Here is a 24,673-nt window from a genome sequence, read left to right as displayed (position 1 = left end):
GACATTTCCTGTCCTATGGGACCCAACAAGTGAGGAAAACATTCCAGGATGCTAAGTCCTGAAACAAACATGTCAATGCAGAGGAAGAAGACATCATCTATCACAAGGGATTTGGGACTAATTTCACAGGACAGGACTGAGCAGAGACTCATACACAGCCCCTTCCAGAAGCATCACCTTGGCTTTTTGCATAAACAAAAGAGTGTCCAAATGGGTACTCTACATGCATAATGGTACATGCTGAGGAGCTTAGTCAACCTAATGCAGGTCTAAATTGCTCAAAGGCTTATATTCCATGGGTGTATGTGAGTACATGCCTCTGTGTGTGTTTGTGTGTGTGTGTGTGTGTGTGTGTGTGTGTGTGTGTGTGTGTGTGTGTGTGTGACAGAAAGACAGATGAAGATATTGTGACACTTAGCTCTGATGGTTCTCTAGACATTTCCTGGAAATAAGGACATTATTTTTCATTCTACACAATGCCATTACCAAATCTACCAATAGCAAGGAAAAAACCCTTTCAGTTTCTAATACCAGGCTGCCGCGGACCGGGTTCTGTCGGGACGACGGAGGACACCTAAGGGAGGAACCTGGAATAGGATAGGGAGATGGCAAACAGACAACTCACACACATTAGGAGTGGATGCTGAGTGCTGAGTGCTGAGTGCTTATGTTTTAAAATAGAGACAAACTATCCTTATTCTTAGAAGATGAACTCCCCATGATTTACTCGTTATCTTTCTCAGCCACAACTGAGGGGCCTGCAGCACCCCAACGAGTTTCTGACTCCTATTCCAGGTTCCTCCCTTAGGTGTCCTCCGTCGTCCCGACAGAACCCGGTCCGCGGCACCAGGCAATATTGATCCTTATCCAAAGTTTCCCAGTTTCCAAAGATATTCTTAGATAGCTGTTTACCTCAAGCTAGACCTAGTCGTGGTTTGTGCTCTGTTTGTTGACATCCTGGCTCTTAGCTATCAGCTGCTGTATGTAGCTTTCCCACTTGTTTGTTTGCTATCTTCTTGCTAAAACCACTCTGTTTCTTTGTTTGAGGCTTTCTTTGTTTCTTTCTTTGCAGGCTTCTATGCTTGGTCTGATATGTTTCTTCCTCCCTGTATTAGGCTTCATTAGATTTGAGCTGAATATTTTGAGTATACCCTGTCAACCTCTGATACCAGGGCCCTCAACCTGCCTCTGTTTGCCACAACAGTTACATTCAGTAGGTACTTGGTTGAGGGGATGACAGCTGGTCCTGATCTTACATAGGACACACCTCCACTTACCAGAATCCTCTGTTCTATCTGCTCTCTCTTGACTAATGATTGTAGCATCTACTCACTGTCTTTTTGTGAAGTTAACATCATAATTTTAAATTACATCATCTTATGTGTACTTATTATATGGTATTGGTCTGTAAAGGAGAGCCTTTCTCATCAACAAAGAATAAAGTTCAGTCCCTTGAAAAAACAAGGGGACTTTTATTGTCATCCCTTTTATTTCCAATATGAGGAGTAAAGATTATAATAAGCACTTACAGTGTCTTTTTTTTTACCTTATCATTCAATGTCATTAAGGATTAATGATGTTTTCACTTAAGATGTCAATATATGCTTAAATAATATATAATATATAGCTTTTTAAATAAACTTTACTAGCCTGCTTCACACTGGTCGGGTGAAGCCCTGTCACCTTGGTATCTTCGTGGTTCAAACGTGCAGCTATTGTCTTTTATGTTCCCTTGCTTTCTCTCTTGGGATTTGTCATGATCTTGTGCACTCTCCCTATTTCAGATGTTGGATGAACCCCTTCTCTGCAGAGTTTCCTCTTTGTAGTTTGGTTGTGGAAACCAAGCTAGCTGCCAGGCTGCTCTGTCATAATGCTGCTGTTCTCTCTAGTACCTTCCAGTGCACAGTCAGAACCCTAAGATTTGGGAGAACAAAAGAGTGAGCACTTGTGTACATGCATGTGCATGTGTTCTTGCAGGTACATATGTACTCCATGGTCTGTAAGCATCTATGTGTGCATAATGTGTGCATTAGTATATGTTTTTGTGCATGGGCACATGTTATGGATATGTATTATACATTTGCATGCATGTGTGTGCATGTGCATGTGTACACATGTGCAAACATGCTAACATATGCTGTAACGGAAGGCAGCAATGGAACAAGGTGACTTTCAATGAGAAGGGAACATGGGTTAATTAATACAGGGCAATTTAAATAATGAGAAATAAGTTTGAGAAACGGGAAGCATTTTGTAAACTTGAGTGTGCCTAACAAATATGCCAAATTTGACAAATATCACAAAATTACTACAATGACAATAACAAATGATCATGGAAAATCATTGAATTAATATCAAATTTTTAACCAGAAGCTATGAGTTTAATTCTTGGTTAGGACAGCCCTCAGCTTTATGATGTAGTTTTATGAAGTGTGTATGCCTCTGAGCCCAATCTATTAACGTGAATAATGACATTCACCCTGGTGAGATCAATGACAGGAGGCACAGGCTTCTGCAGAGAATGGACTCTCACAATCTGAGAAGACTGAGTTGGTCAGGCTCTGCATTAGTATTAATCCGTACACTGCAGAACAGGCTTATTGCTTTAGGAGCAGAGAAAAAGAAGAAAACCATTACAGTAAGAACAAAGAAAGAAGGCCGCGACTGTGAGAAATAGGGGAGGGAGTGAACACATGTTGGGGCTCACTGACATCACTGTTGTTCACCTACCTCATTGGGAACAGATGATCTGTACTATCCACCCACTGACTCCTTCTGGAGGACACAGAATGGAGTCCCACTCTATGCTCCCCACACAGGACTTCAGGGCTGGGGACAAACTCATGGCCAGGTGCAATCAGGGGCCCCACTGAGTGCTTCCTTGCAGGGAACCAGCTGGGCACTGAGACCTGAGGAGGACTTGTGGGAATGAGACAGAACATTATTCATCCTTTAGGAGCTTTATCTCTTCTTAAGAATGTATATGAAGCCATTGATCAGTCTTTTGTTCAACATGTCAGAGACGTGGGGTGAAATGAAATTATACTACTCTCCTAGACCACCAGTCCATGCAATTGACATAGAACTCTTAATCAGCTAGTATAGTCTAAGGGAACATAGTTTTCCAGCCTGCTCTTTCTCCTTAGGAAATTGAAATAAGGACTATTGTAGTGGCTCATACCTATAATTTCAGCTATGTGAGAGACTGAAATGAGGGAGTTGAGGTTTAAGGCCAGGCCAGGCAGAAAAGCCTACAAGACTCTATGACCAAAATAACCAACAAGAAGCCAGGGTGAAGTCATAGCACAAATGTCAAAGCATCGGGTCACTGAAAACAAAGCCCTGAGTTCAAAATCCAGTGAAGCTTAAAATAATTAGGAGAAATGGACTTGATCAACATGGAGTAGTTTAGAGTTTTACAACCATCAACTTAAGAACATATTATTTCCATATCCATTCTCTGAGAGAACATGAACTTGTGATTTTACCTCTAGAAACCTGGGAAGTTCATATTAGAACTAAAATATCAAATTGTTTAAATAGGGATACAGGTGGACCCATTGCAACAATGAGATGTACAAGTCGTCATGTCGAAAACAAACTTTACAACTTTGGGGGGGGGGCAGGGAGGATTGGGGGGGGAGGATGGGAAGGGATGGGAAGGGGAAACAAAAGAGGAGGCTACAATGCTTGATAAGAAATGTACTCATTATCTTGCCCATGTAATTGTAACCCCTCTGTACAGTATTTTCACAATAAAAAATAAATAAATAAATAAATAAAATTGTAAGCATTTAGAAAAATACACATATCCAAAACATATTCAAAGTTCCTGTAGAGTGGGCAAAACTTAAGTGAGCTGGCTGTGGTAAAGAGCTGAGTTTTGAAAGGATAAACTATATTGGATGAGTGGGAACTTACCATGGCTTCCACTGGCAACTGAACCAAAGTCAATGCTGTGCTCAGTGGCTTAAGCTTTGATTTAAAAAATGACATGCAAAATTTCCAAAGGAAAAAATGAGGAGGCAGAGGTCAGGGAAAATCTATTTTGCTGGTAAGTGAGAAAGAAATTATGAAAAGTTAAGCAAGAATAGAGGAGACTCCAGCTCTGCCCATCAATGCACCAAATCTCTAGCTGGCTGTTACACAGACAGGAGGCAGACACACCAAGAAGGACAAAAGTAAAGTGGCACTAGAACTACCTGCCAAGACACGCTTTGTAGTATGTTTCTGAAGGTAATTAATTGCCTGAAAAATCAATCAAGTATTACCAAATAGTGTCAAGATCAAAACAATGGAAGTATGTCACATATTCATATATCTATAAATTTTTTAATATTGTCAATATGTCAACACTTTACAAAATTAAACGGTGTTTTAATTATCCCTGAAGCATTTCTATGGAAATTCATGGGCTGAATCTAATATTAATATTTGTTTTAAAAATCAATTCAGAAAAATATGAACAAAGTTAGAGATTTTACCTAATTTAATAAGGTATAAAACTACATTAGCTTAGAAAGCATGATAATAGACTAAGTTAAGGCATAGAAATCAATACCTGGTTATAAAGGAAACAAATGCAATATTTGTTGTTAATTATTCTATTTTATTAATATTTTCACCCAAAACAACTGCATTTTGATGAGGCATACATTGTATAATCAATCTATTTCCAAGCATTTACCATTTCTGTGTGGTCATGACCTTAAAGACCTTTACACTCACTCACATACACACACACACACACACACACACACACACACAATTGAAATTTACTCATGAATTAGAAAGAATGGTATTGCATCATTTTCAAAGGAATTGAAGAAACTGGGAAATAATTTATGTTCAATGACATAAGTCAGGCCCAAAGAGGGAAAGGATGCATCTTTCTCTCATATGCAGAAGCTAGAATTAATTTATAAATATATAAGTAAATATTTGGGGTATGTACATGTACACAAATGTATTAAACGAAATATAGCAGACTCCAGGGAGAACTCAAATGGTGTAATTCCTCAGTAAGTCTAACTCACAGTTCAAAAACCTAACCTCCAGGAGAAGGGTACTCCACAAAGGGAAGGTGTCAAGTGGAGGAGAGAAACAAATGAAGAGAGGAATGGGGAGAATGCGGTCACATAACTAAATGCATATCCTACAAAAGTAAGAAAATTGAGGGGAGATAGGGATTGGGTGGGATGAGAGAGAATAATGAAAGGGATGACATTGATCAAGATGCATTGTATTTATAAACTGCTTTGTTGAGTGGCAACTACTTTGTACAAATACTTAAAGAGAAGAAAAATATCTTACAATGGATTTTTTAAGATGTGGTTTATGCAATTGAATAGAATTAAGTTACATGGAGAATTAAGTTCTGTCATTTTCAGTAACATGATGACCTGGGATTATTTTGGAGGTTCAAATATGTCAGTCACAGGATCTCAATCACATTGAGAGCCTAAACTGGATGATCCATGGTCAATAATTTTATTCAGTGCTGAGGATGAAGCCTAAGATCACCTTGGATGCAGTGGAGGTTGCCTGGGATCCCAAACACTACAGGAATCTCAAATTAGGCAGATCACAGCTCAGACACTCATCTACGTGGGAAGAAAGACTCTACCCTAAATTAGACAATGAAAAGCAGGAATAGAGACTTGGCTGCACCAAACAACCTAGCAGCACAAGGCCCTGGGTTCAAACTCCATACTGCTCCCTTTAAGCAAAAGAAAAGAAGAAAGATATTTACTGAGTGGATGAGATAAGCACAACCCAATTAAATTCTGTTCACAAGAAACTCATTTTGTATCAATGACATAGGTAGATTGAAGGTAAAAGGATGGGAATAGACAAATCACATCAAAAAGAGCAGTAGTCGGGTTAGGGAGGTTGCTCATCAGTACTTACCTAGAGTACTTTCCTAGAGTACTTACCTAGCAGGCATAAGACCTTGGTTTGATCCCAACAGTGCAAGAATACAAAAGCAGAAAAATAGTCATATTTATCTCTTTAAATGTGGCCTCAAGTGTAGACTTTAGACTTTAGAGCAAAAAAAAAAAAAATAGCTATAAGGTTCCTGCCATAATAAGGGATTCTTCAATCAAAAAAGTCATGACAAGGGTGCTGGGAAGGTGGCTCAATGGTAGAGTGCTTGCTTTGCATTCATGAGGCCCTGGGTTCGATTCCTCAGCACCACATAAGCAGAAAAAGGCAGAAATGGTGCTGTGGCTCAAGTGGTAGAGCACTAGCCTTGAGCTGAAGAGGTAAAGGACAGTGCCCAGGCCTAGAGTTCAGGCTCCATGACTGACCAAAAAAAAAGTCACGACAAGGTTTTGTACACTTCCAAATACATGAAAAAGAAGTGGATATTGCTAAAAGGAAATAGAATAACCTGGTGCTAAATCTAGGAAAAGACCACATATTACTAGAAAACTATGAAGCACAATGCATTAGTTCTCAACAAAGGATTTATATATTGCATTGAATAAAAAATGTAAATAGCTGGGCTGGGAAGGTGGCACAGTGGTAGAATGCTTGCCTTGCATGCCTGAGGCTCTGGGTTCGATTCCTCAGCACCACATAAGCAAAAAGAAAAAAGCCGGAAGTGGCGCTGTGGCTCAAGTGGTAGAGCGCTAGCCTTGAGCTGAAGAGCTGAGGGACAGCACCCAGGCCCAGAGTTCAGGCCCCACGACCGGACCTCCCCCCCAAAAAAAGTAAATAGCAGCTAGTCACTGGTGGCTCATACTTGCATTCTTCCTCCTAATAGATAGGAGCCTGAGATCTGAGGATTATGGTTCAAAACTAGCTTCAGCCACAAAGTCCATGAAATTCCTATCTGTAATAAACTAGCAAAAAGATATCATTGGGAGAGATGTGGCTCAAGTGGTAGAGTACCAGCCTTGAGAGAAAAATCTGAATGAGAGGCCCTGAGTTCAAATTTCAGTACTAGCACACAAACAAAATATAAATAACATAAAGACAGCTTGATTTTGTACCCTCATAAGCAAGAAAACTCCTAATTCCAGTTGTGGAAGATGTTGGGAACTTCGTGTAGAAAAATTGGAGGACCAAGGAGGCAACCAGCAAGCCCTCAGTCAGACAACAAACCCAGGTTTGTTGGCCTGTATTGAGTGGGTTGGAAAACAGATCATATAGGGACCTTGTACCTTTGGTTTGCAGAACTTTGTTTGTGCTCACCCTCTCCCTACCTTCACATTCACCATTCTAACTACAGACCAGTGCCAAGTCCAGTTACCACTCCTACCCAGGCCATTTACGCCTTCTTACTCCTCCCCTCTACCATATGCCCTCACCTGAAAAGAGGAGAAGAGCAGTACCCACATCTAGACATGTGAAAGAGGTGTGAAACTTCCCTATTATAGTGTGATTTTGAATGCTGATAGTTTTATCTGACTCAACTCTATGCTTTGACTCTCGCCTTTGCTAGCCTATGGGGACCAGGGGAGCAGGTCACACGCTCAGTCAGTGTCAGCTTGCAGGTATGAAACCCAAAGGTTGTAGCAGAGTGGTCGGTGAAAGCATACAGAAAACATGAATTTATGATGTGATTGTTGTCTTCAAAAAGTCCCACAGAGACATCTACAAGTATGGATTATTGTTTTAAGAAGATCCCAGAGTCATTCAAATCAAGAGGCAAAAGTCCTAGTATCTTCCTTTACCACCACCAAGTGAGGCCAAATCATAGAATGTTTTTCATTTTTTATTTTGTTTCTACATTTTGGTGGAACCATAGTTTGAATTCAAGGCCTTGAGCTCTTGCTTGGCTTTATTGCTCTACCACATGAGCCATATTTCTAGTCTGGCATTTTGCTAGTTAACTGGAGATGAAATCTTACAGACTTTTCTGTGTGGGCTGGCTTCAAACTGTGCCCGCAGATCTCAATTTTATAAGTAGCTAGAATTGCAGGTGTGAACCTGCCTGGGGTTCAAAAATGGCTTTGAACATCATAACATGTAATAAATTTAGCAAATTCAAAGGAATAAGAGTAACCTATAGCTAACAGGTTTACTATGGATATATTTTTGTTTAAAGGATCTTAGAGTGATGACGCTGATTAGTAGATGTGTTCCAATGTGTGTATGTATGTGTGTGGTGTGGTGTGTGTGTGTGTGTGTGTGTGTGTGTGTGTGTGTGTGTGTGTAGAGCACCTCCTGTCAGAATTTTCTCCCCAAGGTTCTGAGTTCAAACCCTAGTACTTCCTCAAATTAGTATCTACTTCATTAATGAATTTCATGAGAATGCACTGAGAAGTTAGTGGATTTCAGGTAGAAAGAAAAACATATGAATATGTAAAATGAAATAGAAAAATGATTTAGTGATTAAATCAAACATAGAACAGATCTGATTAGTAAGTTGGACATATAAAGGCTTGAAAGATTTATATTAAATATAGGACCACATCTGGGAGCCGGTGGCTCATGCCCCTGTAATCCTAGCTACTCAGGAGGCTGAGATCTGAGGAAAGTAGTTCAAAGCCAGTTTGGACAGGAAAGTCCGTGAGACTCTTTATCTCCAATAAGCCACTGGAAAACCAGAAGTGGCGCTGTGGCTCAAGCGGTAGAGAACTCGCCTTGAGCTGAAGAGTGCAGGGAGAGCACCCAAGCCCAGAGTTCAAGCCCCATGACCACCACCACCAACAACAACAAATAGGACCACTGTGTAGGTAGTGGTTACCTGGGGGCAGGCAAGTTGCAAAGGTAAGACTTGTTTTGAACCTCTAGAGGAAGACAGCATTGGTGAGGAAAAGGAGAAACACAAGGACAGGTTAGGAGAAACACAAGGACAGGTTGGCAGAAGCTCAAGCACTGACCAAAGTTTGGCAAAGATAATGAGGTTCAAGCTCCCTGGATGGTGGCTAGACGTTCTCTCCCTGCATTTCTTGACTTACCTTCACTCATACCTGTCACTAGAGCTAGAGAGATGGTGCTTCCTTTCTGCTTCCTGGTGAATGATGATAGCTGCCCACTCACCAGGACACCTAATCCAGAGGCCAACATCCTCCACCCCTCCCAGCAGCATCAAGCCTTAACAAGATGACCACTCATTTCAACTGCCAGTCACCCACCACATTGTACGTGACCCAGACTCACACGCAAGAGCCTATGAATTCATTCCCTCTTCCTTCTGGTTTTTCTACCTCCTCTGTTTAGAACATTGACCTTGAAGCTTCAATTCAGGCTTCTCTGCCCAGATCGAGCTCTGAGGGTCCCTGGCCATCTTCCACTTGCTCAGGCCTTGTGCTGTCAGCACCTTGTGGGTGCTGGGAGTACAGGCTTATAGCACCATCCCCAACATTCTTAAGGCTTTTGAATAATACCTATTGCCCAGCCACAAGCCAGATTAACTGAATCACAGTGCTTTGCAAATAAAATATTTGCACTCTGTTTATTCATTTAGAGTTCTCCCAAATGTGATATGATAGTGAGGCACTATCATATATGCCAGTGACCTGTTGCCTTATTTCCACCACTGCAGGCAAACTCAGCAAGGCAGGGCTGAATCTCAGTCTCTTGTAGCTGCCTAAGTCATACACAAAATGTAGCATGAGAACAAAGCAGCCACAGAACAAGGGTCGGTGGCTGTTGGCCCGCTCATGCCAAGTATTTGTTACATGAATGAATGGCTGGCTGGATAGAGAAAAAATCAATACCCATTGTGAGAGGGATTAAAGAGAGACAGAAAGGAAGTGGAGGGCTGGTGATGTCCTTCTAGTTTAGACCATGTAAACACATGCTCCTAGGTTTTGCCATTCCCTGGGAGGCCCCAGGGCTACTCAAGCCCTTCGCCCTGCCACAGGCAGTCAGAATTGCTCTTGTATAATCTGACTGACATGTGTGCAGTCTGTCATTTTCAGAATCAAACAGCCTTCTAAATTAGTTGTTGCATAGCATCCACAGCTCCAATAAATTTTCAAAGAAAATTGTGAGCTTTACCAGTGACCCTCTTACCTTTGTGTGACCTGAGCTGTGAATGTCCAGTTTCATACTCCAAGAAATAAGCCATTGAAAAAACTAGTAAATTGTGTGCAGTCATTTTGCTGTCCATCTATCCGTATCATTAGGCCATCAGCAACTCTGAGTTGATGAGGTTGGTTATGAATGTAGTCTTTCTCTCTGAAAGGGCTGGCCTATAGTGCACTAGTCTTAGATAACTACCTCAGTGTGAGTCTGTGCTCCCAGGACTTAGGATGAGAACAGAGACACACCCCGTGAGGCCAGAATTGGCTACTAAAGATCCAAGTACTGGAGACAAAATGTTCACTCCACACCCACTATGCCCACGAAACAAGCACCCAGTAAAAATCTATCAGGCCTAGGTGGTGCTGCAATTTCTAACAAGTTTAAAACACAAGCTGAATTTTGTAGAAAGAATAAAGTCTTTTTCCTGCCCAGAGATGTACTGGCCCTAATTTTTAGCAATGAATATGGCACCTTAAGTGGCAGCAAAGACTACACAGGTGGCTGATAGGCTTGAAAATGAGAAAAAGCATCCAAGATACCCAGGTGGGCCCAGTTTCATCATGTGAATCTTTAAAAGCTGAGGCTTATTTTTTTTTTGAGTGCTCCAGAGGAACACTTCCTCCAATGTCTTTGAGGACAAAAGAGCCTGGGAACACAAGATGTGTAGCAGTTGAAATGATTGTCAGCTCACAGGCAGCAATGAAATGGAGCTCAGTTCTGTAATCACAAGGAACTAAGTGAGTAAGGGTTTCCCCCCACACCTCCACCTCCACAGTGCACATAAGTGCCCCAGGCTGGACCACAGCTCTCCAATATCCTCACATTAGTCTGGGAAAACCAACACTGGATTTGCAATCTACAGAATGAGAAGCTAATAAATCAGTCTCCTGTTTAAGCCACTACATTTGTAATCATTTGTTACAGCAATGATAAAGTAACTATTATAGAAATCAATAGCTCAAAGTTAAATATAAACAAAATCAAAGTGAAAGGCTCACAAGTTGTAAACGGTCTGAGTTTCTGAAACACTGACTTGAACTTGGAACCCAGTGTTCCTGGTTATAAATGCCGGCACATAGAGTGGGCAGGTGAGAAGGAGAAGGGGTCCTAGGTAGATGAAAGTTCTGGAAAGTTCTTAGGACCCTATTCTTTGCTATGAGTTGAGGAAAGTAGAGCAAGAACTGACTCGTGGAATTAATGGGAAATAAAGCACAAAATTAGCACAGAATCTCCAGAGATAAAAACCAAAGCAATGAAAGGGAATCTGGCCTTTTTCTTTTGCTTTTCTTTTCTTTTCCTTTTTCTTTTGAAAAATGCTGGTTCTACAACAGCAATTCTCAAAACTGACTGCAAGTTAGAAACATTTGGGAGAACTCTAAATGAATAAACAGAGTGCAAATATTTTATTTGCAAAGTACTGTGATTCAGTTAATCTGGCTTGTGGCTGGGCAATGGGTATTATTCAAAAGCCTTAAGAATGTTGGGGATGGTGCTATAAGTCTGTACTCCCAGCACCCACAAGGCCAAGACAGGAAGTTCAAGGCCAGCCTAGATACATAGTGAGCCCTTGTCTTAAAAAACTAAGGACTGGAGATGTAGCTCTGTGGTAGAGCTCTTGCCTAGCATGTTAGCATGTGCAGAGTTCTGATACTTTCCCATACAGACACATGCACACTAAAGGTCTTGGAGAGATGCTTACACTGTGCCAGGATGGGGAAATCTGTGTTAAGTGTATCTGATTCTTGGGTTTTTGGAAATAGATTTGATCAATCGAAGTGTAGAGGAGACCAGTGTAGGAAATCCAGAGAAGCATTATTGGGTCAAAGAAGCCTGAACCTAGGAAAAACCAGGCTGGAGGACCATAGCAGGGGAACAGGGTCAAAGAGGTATGTGATCAAGGTATCTGATGGACAGTGGCTTTGGTTTGCTGCGTGGGCACACAGAAACAGATACCACTCCAGCCTTAATCCTTGAGTTTTCCCATAACCCAGCTTCCTTTTCCTAGCCTTCTGACCCTTTGAGGTCTCACTATTCTGGTTGTACGTTGTTCCTGGTCACCCATAGGCAATCATGATCTGAACTTGACCTTGATTGATGAACTTCTAATGCCCTAAACTTCTAATGCCCTAAGAAACACGAGAAATTTCAGAATCCTACCTGTGTTTTCCTTTTAGGACCATCTAAGCCCAGACAGGTTTGGTGGGGAGGCGGTGAAATAAAGCAAACTGTCTCTGGTGACTATAAAATATTTAGAAAAACTGCTCAAATGAATTGAGTTGTCAATTCTTTTATTTCATGGAAATGCCTATCAATGGCACAAGATCCATCACTTCTGAGACCCATAGCAATGTCGAGGTCCACTGCTGTTACCCCCCTTACCCTCTCTCTTCCCAGCAGTGCCCAAGAAGCCAAGCCAACTGCCTGGTATACCATCACACGCTGAAGACAAAACACTAATGGACCAGGAAAACTCGGACATGGACTGTAGAAATTGCGCATATGGGGTTTCTAGTCAACTACGGTGAGCTTCCAGGCAGGAAATAGGAAACATGGTGAGAAAATCTCCAAAACACAACCATGAGTAAATTCAGTAGTGGGGGATATAGCAGGTTAAACCCATGACTGTTAGATGTGAAGAAACCTTTATAAATTATCCCAGACATCTAGGTCACATGTAAAATAACTAAGATTCAGAAAGAAACCTTTGCCAAATGTCACCTGCCCATATGATATTTCACTATGACACAGGATTTCATTCGCCTCTGCCTATTGAAATATTGTACACAGTCGCTTTAGCTTCCTACTTCTCACCACATACACATCACCACCTACTTCAAGTGTGAATTAGATCAAAGTAGTGGGTCCATCAATTTCTGCCGCTGTACAGCCTCAAGGGGGCTAGTGCCCATGATAGGATATAACCAGACACTGTTCAAAAGGAGCCCCAGGTTTCAGCTTTGATGAGGTGTGTGAACAGAGGCTGTGAGGGTAAGAGAGGAAGCAGGTATCAGATCTCTGATATGTGAGAGATGTGGGCAGGCACAAGGGTGGTGGGTGAACTCTGAACAAAACCTGCGTTTAAATTACTTTTGCCCTGTATTTCCAGGTCCTAGTTCATAGTTCATGATACTTGCCCATGGTGGGTGATAGAGGCTATAACCATGTAACAAGCTTAACATGGCTGTAGAAGTCTGGAATTGGTCAGTTTAACTCCAACAGGCCATGTAACACATGGAATGCTAAGAACACCACTCCTCTCCAACCAAAACAAAAACAAAAGCAAAAAACAAAAATCATATTATATGAAGTAAGCCAGACCCCCCCAAAATATAGGACCCATGGTTTCCCTCATTTGCAATAATTAGTGTACATCTGGGATAATTTTATCAGATGAACAGAAAAGCTCAAAAGCTATGTACATATGACCATATAAGATGATGCTAAGTGAAATGAACCCAAGATATGGACATAAGAGGACTTTCTTTGTTGTTGTTGTTTTTAATGTACTATGAGATCTTTTTTGTTTCCTTTGTACATTCTCACCCTATGGTATATCCTCTGTTGTCACTATACTTGATTTTGGTGCCCTGCATCTTGTATATACATTTGTCTAATTTGGGGAAGGGAAGGAGACTAACAAAACACTGAAACAAGGATCCAAGATGACCCACTGCAACAATGATACCCCCCCCCAAGACAGTATATTGGAAATGAATTTTACAACTTCAGGGCAGGGGAGGAATGAGGGAGGTTGGGGAGGGAAGGAATAGTGGGAGAACAACAATGGAGGGGGTAACAAGAAATATACTCATTACCTTACTCATGTAACTCTAACCCCTCTGTAGAGCACCTTTAAAATAAAATTACAAATTTTTTTTTTTGGGTCCGGTCATGGGGCCTGAACTCTGGGCCTGGGCACTGTCCCTCAGCTCAAGGCTAGTGCTCTACCACTTGAGTCAGAGCGCCACTTTCGGGTTTTTTCTTTTTGCTTATGTGGTGCTAAGGAATCGAACCCAGGGCCTCAGGCATGCAAGGCAAGCGCTCTACCACTGAGCCAACTTCCCAGCCCAAATTACAAAAATTTTTAAAGGCAAAAAAAAACCCACAAAGAAAACACACAAAAACCCCATATATGCACATTAGGAATAAAATTGAGGGAAGTTACCTACTGTTTGGTTGTTACTCTTTTAGACATTTCTTTCTATTGATCAAAGACAGTTTTCTTCACATTACCATAACACAGACATAAGCTCCTTCCAACCCAGACTCCCATACCTTTTCATGCTGGCTAGACTAGATAATAGCTGCTCTCAGCTTCTATCAATTATCTGAATAATCTCTGCTTGCCTCACTCTGTTAGTGCTCTGCATGGAGCCCAGGGATATGATCCTGGATGGGCCCTTCAGTGCTTTTGAAGTAATGCTGCAGTCAGTGGAGGTTGGTTAATAATATTTGAAATCACAATACTCTTCTAACCTAACAGAGCTCATGGGTGATGTATGTTGTCTATAATCCTGTTCAACTCTAACCAAAAGAAAGGTGTATTTTGCATTTAGTATTTCTGAAATTAGAATTTCATCAGAACATGGAAAATCCTGCTCTATATCTCTACAGAAAATGAAAGCCCACAGCAGGTCACAAATCTACCTGGGTGGGAAGAGCCATGGATTTTAACTCTTGTAGTTTCTCAGAAACTCATTTTCCCACAAGTTCCCCAGGCAGTGATAATGAGATCACTTAGGATAAGGATGCTTTTCATGTCAAATCCCACACAGAAATCTTTCCACATTCAAAGACAGTGAGGGAAAATTTCCAAATATTTGTTTAGGGATTGATTTTACTTATTCTCAAACTTGTTGATTTAGGGAAATGTATGTCAAAATTGGATTGCTGATCTTATACCTAGGTATTATACTTGTAAAAGTTTATCACAGAAAATAAAGATACAAATAAATGGAGGAATAAATGCCAAATAGAAATAGAAATAGAAATAGAAGAATTTTTTAAAGATTAAGGATCTATGAAATTGTTCACTTCTAGAAAGCAATGAAAAACTGGAAAAAAAATCCGAACTCTGGAAGAAAATGATTTTCAGCAAATGTTTATGTAATAAGAACATCTGAAATGTGTTGAGCAGCTTAGCAGCATTTTAATTTATCCTAATCCTATCTCCACTTTCCATCAAAAAGATAAATTTTTCTTAGAGATCCAGAGTATAAGAAGTAATAGAGAAAACCGAAAGAACACAAGTCCTAAAGAAATTTATTTGCTCCATCTCTCTAGCTTTAGGGGGAGAAGATCAAATTTGCAATGCCTTTGTTAGTTGGTCATCTGAGGCAAACTACATTTTTCCCAAAGGAAATGGTATTTGTTGAAACAGAACAATGAAGAACCTTGGAAGAGAAAGCTAAGTAATGAGATGACCATGGAGCCTTTGAAAAGTTCCTCAACTCTCCTGGAAATTCAGAAGGCACACAGGTAAGATGTTCATGCTTGAAAGAAAATCCTTAAAGTTCCCTAAGCTCTGACTGACTTGAAGTTTAGTAAGTGAAGGATTAGACAGAATTGCCAGCGGAGGGACAAAGGTATATTCCAAATGCACTCTGAGCTACCAGGCACCAGAGACCTCTTAGTTCAAATATTTAATTAAATTTCTGTCCATAATCAGGTGGTTACAGCTCCAAGCAGACACTTCAGCAGCTATATACAATCAAGGATAGAACAGATTAGAACTGATTCAGAAGACCCATAGAACAGATATGAACCAAAAACAAGCAGCAGCAATAAACTCTGGGGAGAGAACAGAATTTATGTATTTATTTATTTATTATTGTGAAAATACGGTTCAGAGGGGTTACAATTACATGGGCAAGATAATGAGTACATTTCTTATCAAGCATTGTAGCCTCCTCCTTTGTTTCCCCTTCCCATCCCTTCCCACCCTCCTCCTGTCCCCCCACCCAATCCTTCCCCTCCCCCCCACACCAAAGTTGTAAAGTTTGTTTTTGACACAACGACTTGTACATCTCATTGTTGCAATGGGGACACCTGTACCCCTATTTAAATGATTTGTTTTTCCACTTCCGTTCCACAAATTATACCCACATCAAATACAGTGAAACCAGGGATTATACTGTGGGGGAGGGACATACAAAGCAACAAAGAAATAATCTTATAAATGTGTTAGAAAAAATCGCATGAAAGAAAAAAAAACATTTGAATACATATCTTAGGGTTCATTTCCCTAACATCACCTTATCTGACCTTTTCTGCTTGATTCAGACATATACTAGATATTGCAAATAAGGGAAATCATGGGACCTATGTTTCTTTGGGCCTGGCTTACTTCACTTAATATAATTTTTTCCAAGCCTTTCCATTTCCTAACAAATGGGGCAATGTCATTCTTTCTGATGGAGGCATAGAATTCCATTGTGTATATGTACCACATTTTCTTGATCCATTCATCTACTGAGGGGCATCTGGATTGGTTCCATATCTTAGCTATAGTAAATAATGCTGCAATAAACATAGTCGTGCTGGTAGCTTTAGTGTGGTCTTGTTTGTAAACATTTGGGTAAATGCCCAAAAGTGGGATTGCTGGGTCATAGGGGAGCTCTATGTGGAGTCTTTTGAGGAACCTCCATACTGCTTTCCAAAGTGGTTGAATAAGTTTACACTCCCACCAACAATGCAGTAAGGTTCCCTTCTGCCCACACCCCCTCCAGCATCTGTTGTTACTAGAGTTCTTGATTTTAACCATTCTAACTGGAGTGAGGTATATCTCAATGTTGTTTTGATTTGTATTTCTTTTATGGCTAGGGAGGTTGAACATTTCTTCATGTGTCTATTGGCCATCCTTCTTTCCTCTTCAGAGAAGTTTCTTTTTAAGTCTTTCGCCCACTTATTTATTGGGCAGTTTTTCTTTGAAGATTTGTTGTTGGGGGATTTAATTTTTTGAGTTCCAGGTATATTTTAGATACGAGACCCTAGTCAGTTGAATGGCTAGTAAAAATCTTCTCCCAGTCCATTGACTTTCTATTGATCTTGCTAGCTATGTCCTTTGCCATGCAGAAGTTCTGCAATTTATGCAATCCCATTTGTCCAACCTTTCTTTGATTTGTTGTGTTTCTGGGTCTCTATTAAGAAAATTTCAGCTTGCTCCAAGGAGACCTAGGGTTTCTCCTATTCCATCCTGTAATGTTTTCAGAGTGTCTGCTTTAACTCCGAGGTCTTTGATCCATTTGGAGTTGATTCTGGTGCTGAAGAGGCTGTCTTTCTTCCATTCTATTTTTTTTAGCTCCCTTATCGAAGATTAGATGGCTATAGGTCTTTAGGTTCATTTCTGGGTTTTCAATTCTATTCCATTGATCCTGAGGTCTGTTGAGAACAGAATTTTTGTTTCAAAAATTAAAAAATTTCCATGTAATTGTAACCCCTCTCTACGATATTTTCACAATAAAATTAAAAGATACAAAAATTATAACATTTCATGAACTGAAATTCTCATATTTCAACAAAATAAAATTTAAGATATAAAAGTAAATGGATGGTGGTTCACATGGTTCACATCCTACCTATTCAGAAGACTGAGATCTGAGGTTCACACTTTGAAGCCAGTGCAAGGAAGGAGAGCACATGAGACTCTTATCTCCAATTAACCACCAAACAGCCAGACATTGAACTGTGGCTCAAATGGCCAGAGTTCTAGCCTTAAACACAAAAAATCAGGGGTAGTGCCCATGCTCTGAGTTTAGAAATACATATATATATATGTACATACATACATATATACAGATATATATATATACATATTCCATACATGAGAACAAATAATTAAACCAGTCCTGAGGAAGTTTGGATGCTGGACTTCTACACGAGTTAATGCAAGCTATTTAAGTTATTTTCAAAGAACTAAAACTATATTGTTGCAAAAAAGTGTGGGAAAGTATTGCAATTTCTCACTAAGTAGGAAAGCTCAATAAGGAGAAATTATAAAAGAATATATTGTAGAAATTTTGGAATTGAAGAATACAACAAAAGAAATGAAAAATAAATCACCATAATTCTCAGCAACAGTTCCTTTATGGTCAGAGATGTTGAAAATTTCTCCATGTGCTTGTCTGAGAAGATGCTCTTTAGCTTATTAATTTATTAATTGGATTGCTAGTTTTTTGAGGGTTTAATTTTTTATGTTCTCTGTATATTCTGAATATTAGGCCATTATCTGATGTTTAGTTGAACAAATCTTCTCCCATTCTGTAGGTTGTCTTTTTAGCTTGTTGGCTATATTTTTTTTTGCCGTGCAGAAACATTTCAGTTAGATGCAGTTCCATTTGTCAAGTCTTTTCTTTGATTTATGGTGCTCTGGATCTTTACTCAGAATGTTATTTCCTGTGCAAAGGGTCCTCATGTTTCTTCTACTCTTTCTTGTAATAGTTTCATGGTTTAGACCTTAATATGGATATCCATATGAACTGGGTGTCAGCATGTGAATATCCAGTTTCCCCAGAAGTTCACCGCAGTCAGAAGGGCCAGTATCAAGAAAACAAGTGATAACAGATACTGGCAAGGATGCAGCCAAAAGGGAACCCTAACATACTATTGGTTGGAAGGCAAACATTCAACTGCTTGGGAAAGCAATATGAAGGTCCCTCAAAAAAGTAAACATAGAACTATCCTACGATCTAACAATTTCACTCATGGATATTTATCACAAAGATTACAAACCAGGACACAGTAAAGCCACAACTACAACCATGTTCAATGCAGGACTATTCACCATAGCCAACTTATGGAATCAGCCCCAATGCCCTTCAATGGACAACTGGATCAAGAAAATGTGGTATGTATACACAATAGAACTTTTCTGATCCATCAGAAAAACTGATATTGTAGCATTTGTAAAGATATTGAATGATCTGGAAATTTTTTTGGAATATCTTTTTTTATTGTGAAAATACCATACAGAGGGGTTACAATTACATGGGCAAGAGAATGAGTACATTTCTTATCAAGCATTGTTGCCTCCTCCTTTGTTTCTTTCCCCTTCCCATCCCTTCCCATCTCCTCCCCCTCCCCGACAAAGTTGTAAAGTTCGTTTTTCAACATAACTACTTGTACATCTCTTTGTTGCAATGGGTCCACCTATATCCCTATTTAAACAATTTGTTTTTTCCCTTCCCCTCCACAAATTATACCAACATCAAATACAGTGAAAGCAGGGGTTATACTGTGGGGGAGGGACATACAAGCAACAAGGAAATCATCTTAAAAATATGTTAGAAAAATTGCATCAAAAACATTTGAATACTTATCTTGGGGTTCATTTCCCCTAACATGTAAGTCAGGCCCAGAGAGAAAATGGACACATGTTTTCCCTTATATATCAAAGCTAGATTTAGCTTATAAACTTATAAGTAAGTTTGCTGAGTAATATCCAAAGGTATATAAATGTATTAACTGAAATAGGGTAGATTCAAGGTAGAACTCAAATGCTGTAATTTTGTAGAAAGAGAAAGTCAACACCAGGAAGATGGTACTTGATGATTCTCAAAAAAATAAAAGCAATAAAAACATAAAATCTGAGAGTATTTCTGGCAGACTTACTCTGTACGAAATATAAAAAATGGAAGGAATATAAAGTGGAACCCTTTCCCACAGAAGTAACTGAAAGTCACCAGTAAAGGAGTTCATAGAGTGAACTGTGTAAGAACAAACAAAATGCATACGCATGCTTCCATTGTATTTTATGTTCATATTAATTTTTTCTGTAGCATATTTTTAAAATCTGATTTTGAAAACTAATGCACAAAACAATAGCTACAAATATGTGGTGATGGATGTAAATGTTTTAAGCTATAGTTTATGATACTAGCACATAAAGGAGCGAATGACAGAACAAATAAAGGAATTATGTTTGTATGTAGAACTGAAATTTAGTAATCTGGATTAAGCTATATTAAATTAATATAATAGTTGCATTTTCAGGATGGCCACCAAGAAGACAATCTAGTATAAGAAAAGACAGAGAATTGAAATATTATATTTGACAATATTTATTGAATTTAAAGGAAGACATTAATGGAGGAACTGAGGTAACAAAAATACAGAAAACAAAGTGCAAAAGAAAAGGGCTTTTAGATAGCAATTAATGAATGACTTCATTAAATGTGGATGGATTAAAGTTTCCAGGCAGGAGTTAGAAGAGCAGATTGACCCATTTTTTAAACCATGAATTAACAATACATGATCTATGGGATTCACTTGATATTGAAATGCAAAAAAAGGATTAAAAGGTAAAAGGATACAAAAAGACACATGGGCAAGCTGTGGCCAATAGAGAGCTAGAGTAGTTCTATCAATATCAGTAAAAACATATACTGCTTATTGTACATGAGGGAAACCATAGGACCTATATTTCTTTGTGTCTGGCTTACTTCACTTAATATGATTTTTTTCCCAAATCTTCCCATTTCCTAACAAATGGGACAGTGTCATTCTTTCTGATGGAAGCATAGAATTCCATTGTGTGTGTGTGTGTGTGTGTGTGTGTGTATCATATTTTTTTTATCCATTTGTCTACTGAGGGGTATTTGGGTTGATTCCATATCTTAGCTATGGTGAATAATGCTTCATAAACATAGTGGTACTGGCAGCTTTAGTGTGGACTTGTTTGTGATCATTTGGGTGAATGCCCAGAAGTGGGATTGCTGGGTCATAGGGGAGCTCTATGTGGGGACTTTTTTTTGGGGGGGGGCCCGGTCGTGGGGCCCGAACTCTGGGCCTGAGCACTGTCCCTCAGCTCTTCAGCTCAAGGCTAGCGCTCTACCACTTGAGCTACAGCGCCACTTCCAGCTTTTTTCTTTTTGCTTATGTGGTGCTGAGGACTCGAACCCGGGGCCTCAGGCATGCATGGCAAGTGCTCTACCACTGAACCAACTTCCCAGCTATGTGGAATCTTTTGAGGAACCTCCATACTGCTTTCCTGAGTGGTTGAACAAGTTTACATTCCAACCAACAGTGCAGTAGGGTTCCCTTTTGGCCACATCCCCTCTAGCATCTGTTATTAGATTTATTGATTATAGCCATTCTAACTGGGATAATTTTGTCAGATGAACAGAAAAGCTCAAAAGCTATGTACATATGACCATATAAGATGATGCTAAGTGAAATGAATCCCAAGATATGGACAAGATAAGAGGACTTTCTTTGTTGTTGTTGTTTTTAATGTATTATATGTGATTTTTTTTGTTTCCTTTGTACATTCTCACCCTATGGTTCATCTCCTGTTGTCACTGTACTTGATTTTGATACCCTGCATCTTGTATATACATTTGTCTAATTTGGGGATGGGAAGGGGAATAACAAAACACTGAAACAAGGATCCAGGATGACCCATTGCAACAACAATACCCCCAAGACAGTGTATTGGAAAAGAACTTTACAACTTCTGGGCAGGGGAAGAGTGAGGGAGGTGGGAGGGAAGGGATAGTGGGAGAACAACAAAGGAAGAGATAACAGTGCTTGACAAGAAATGTACTCATTACCTTACTCATGCAACTGTAACCCTTCTTTAGAACATCTTTACAATAAAAAATCAGGAAAAATAACTTTTCTTTTTAAGTTTTGGAAATGTTTCATTTTCTACAACCCTTTGGCTCCAATTCTGCCTTGTGATTAGCATTAACATCAAAATATCTTCACGAGGACAAAGATTGCCTTTAAGAATGGTTTAGAGAATGCCAGGAGCTGGTGGCTCATGTCTATGATCCTAGCTACTCAGGAAACTGAGATCTGAGGATTGTGGGTTGAAGCCAGAAAGATCCATAAAAGTCATCTCCAATTAACTATCCAAAAGCTACAAGTGGAGCAGTGGCTTAAGTGGTAGAGCACTAGCCTTGAGCACAAAAGTTCAAGAACAGTGCCAGGCCCTTAGTTCAAAGCCCAAGAATCAGCACATTAAAAATAAAGAATGGTGTAGAGATAATTAAAAAGAAAAGAAAAAAATAAGAGAAAGAGTCAGTTGAAGGGATGAATGAGAGTCTTAAAAGAAGTAACATTGATCAAGACATATTGTACTCATAAACTGCTCCGTTGAATGGCAACTCCTTTGTACAACTAATTAAAGATAATAAAAATATATTTATTAAAAGAGCAGTTTAGTGAACAACAAAAGTCACTAGCAATGATCAATTTTAAGCACTTTTATTTCCCTGTAATGTACAAATGGAGATGTTTAATCTGTTAATTCTGACTTTGTTAATAAGACAATAAATTCTTGACTTTGTTGAATGGAATAAGGTAGTTTTATTCAAGCACATGGAATAATTGTATTGCTAAGTAATTTAATTTTCAAAGTTAAAAAGAATTGAATATTTATTTAAAATGAAAAGATCAAAGAGCCGAGGGCATTGCTGAAGCAGTGCAGCTCTTCATAACAAAAGAAAAACCTTTGGTTCTCTTTTGTAGAACAACAACAAAACACAAGTGCATCAAAGTTGATTCAACCTTCACTGCCAGACACCAAAAGGCAAAAACAACTTTAAGTGAAAATAGTTAATGTTGACAAAGAAGGGTATTCTATCATGGTAAAGTGGCAAACATATTAAGAGTATCTAAACATTATAGTCAAATGCAACAGAATCAAATAAAGGATACTATTACATTAACATTCTAGTTTGCATGATTGCTAAAACAAGGAAATATAATATTTAAATGTTAGAAAATAATCAGACCACTAGGATGTATATCTTAAGTACAAACAAACCACTATCCAAAATATCCAAAATCATAGCCAAAAGACAAGTCTTAGCATATCATAGAATATGTAAATAATACAAAATATCTTCCTCAATCACAATGGAAATAAAATATGAGTAAGTAAGATAAGGAAAGCCAAAAAATTACAAACATTGAAAACTTAAAGAATATAGTTGTAAATAACCAGTTGTTCAAAGAAGACATAAAAAGAAAAGTTAGGAAATACATTAAGATAAATTCAAAATGAAAATGCAACATATCAAAACTTATGGAATGCAGCAAAAGTAGTATCCAGGGATAAGTTTATAATTATAAATTCCTACATCATAAAAGGAAAAATATCTTAAATGTAGCTTTTCATCCTAAAAAACAGAAAAGAAAAAATGAAAACCAAACAAGCATGCAAAAGAAAATAATAAAAATTGGAATGGAATCAGTCACTGGTGGCTCATGCCTGCAATCCTAGCTACTCAGGAGGCCGATGTCTAAGGATAGCAGTTCAAAGCCAGGTCAGGCAGAAAAGTCCCTGAGACCCTTGTCTCCAATTTACCACCAACAAGACAGAAGTGGATCTCTGGCTCTAGTGGTAAAGGGCTAGCCTTGAGTACAAAAGTTCATGGACATTCCTAGACCTTGAGTTCAAGCCCCAGTACTAGCCCGCATACACACAATTAGAATGGAGTTAAATACAAAAAATTAAGAGTAGTAGATCAAGAGAAAAACTAACGGTGCCTAGAGTTGGTTCTTTGAAATGTTCTATAAAACTGACAAACAATTTGCTAGATTGTCCAAGAAAAAAACAAAAGTAAACTGAAATACTGAAATAAAGAATAAATGAAAAAGCACTGCTACTGGCATTACAAATGACTACTAGTGGATAATATTAATAACTCCATGTCAACAAAGGCCTAAATGAATTATAAACACTCATAGAAAGATACAAGAGCAACCAGAAGTTACTAGAAAAGAAATTTAAAGTTCTGCCCAATACCAGTTCAGATAAAGACAATCAGCAGTTGAAAATTCTCTCAAAAAGATGCCCAGAGCTAGATAATTTAACTGGTAAGTTACTTCAACTATTTAAAAATTAAAATGTACCTTCATAAACTCTTTTAGAGAACAATAAAGATGGAAATACTTCAAACTCATATTTAAGACAAGAAAGACTTCACAAAAAACTGATACCACTGTATCTTTTTTATTTTTTCATTTTTTAAATTTTTATTTTTATTTTTTGTGAACATACTGTACAGAGGGGTTACAATTACATGGGCAAGATAATAAGTACATTTCTTATCAAGCATTGCAGCCTCCTCCTTTGTTTACCCTTCACATCCCCTCTGTATCTTTTGTGACAACATGTAAAATAATCCAAAAATACTAGCCACCCAACTTTAGTAGCAAATAAAAATGGTTGCATTCAAGACCAAGTGAGATTTATTCTGGAATTAATGATTGGCTTAACATAGAAAAAAATCAGTTAACATATTAAACTATATCATTAGAATAAACCCACATCCCATCTTAATAGACAAAGACAAAACATCCAACAAGTTTTAACATTAAATGGTCAGACCATTTAATGAAATGATTATAAAAGTGTTATTTTTATCTTTTACCTGACGAAGGCATTTACTAAACCCTTAGGTAGCCTTAAGTAATAGTGAATGAATGAAAGTGTCTCTCAAAACCAGGAAGAATACAAATACATATGTACTTTACCACTTCTATTCAATATTATGCTAGAGATCCTGATCAGATTGATTAGGTAAGACAAAGAAAGAAAATCATGAAAGTTTAAAAGAAAGAATTTTTTTAAATCTCCATTTGTAAATAATATGATCTTACATAGTAAAAACACTAAAACATCTACCAAAAACTTTAATAATAACCACAGTAACATCAAAGTTCCATAAATCAACTATTA

The sequence above is a fragment of the Dipodomys spectabilis genome, unplaced genomic scaffold (assembly GCF_019054845.1).
Source record: "Dipodomys spectabilis isolate Male_0828 unplaced genomic scaffold, ASM1905484v1 ptg000094l, whole genome shotgun sequence".
Taxonomy (NCBI): Eukaryota; Metazoa; Chordata; class Mammalia; order Rodentia; family Heteromyidae; genus Dipodomys; species Dipodomys spectabilis.
The sequence above is the reverse complement of the archived record's forward strand: the minus strand, read 5'-3'. Positions refer to the sequence as shown.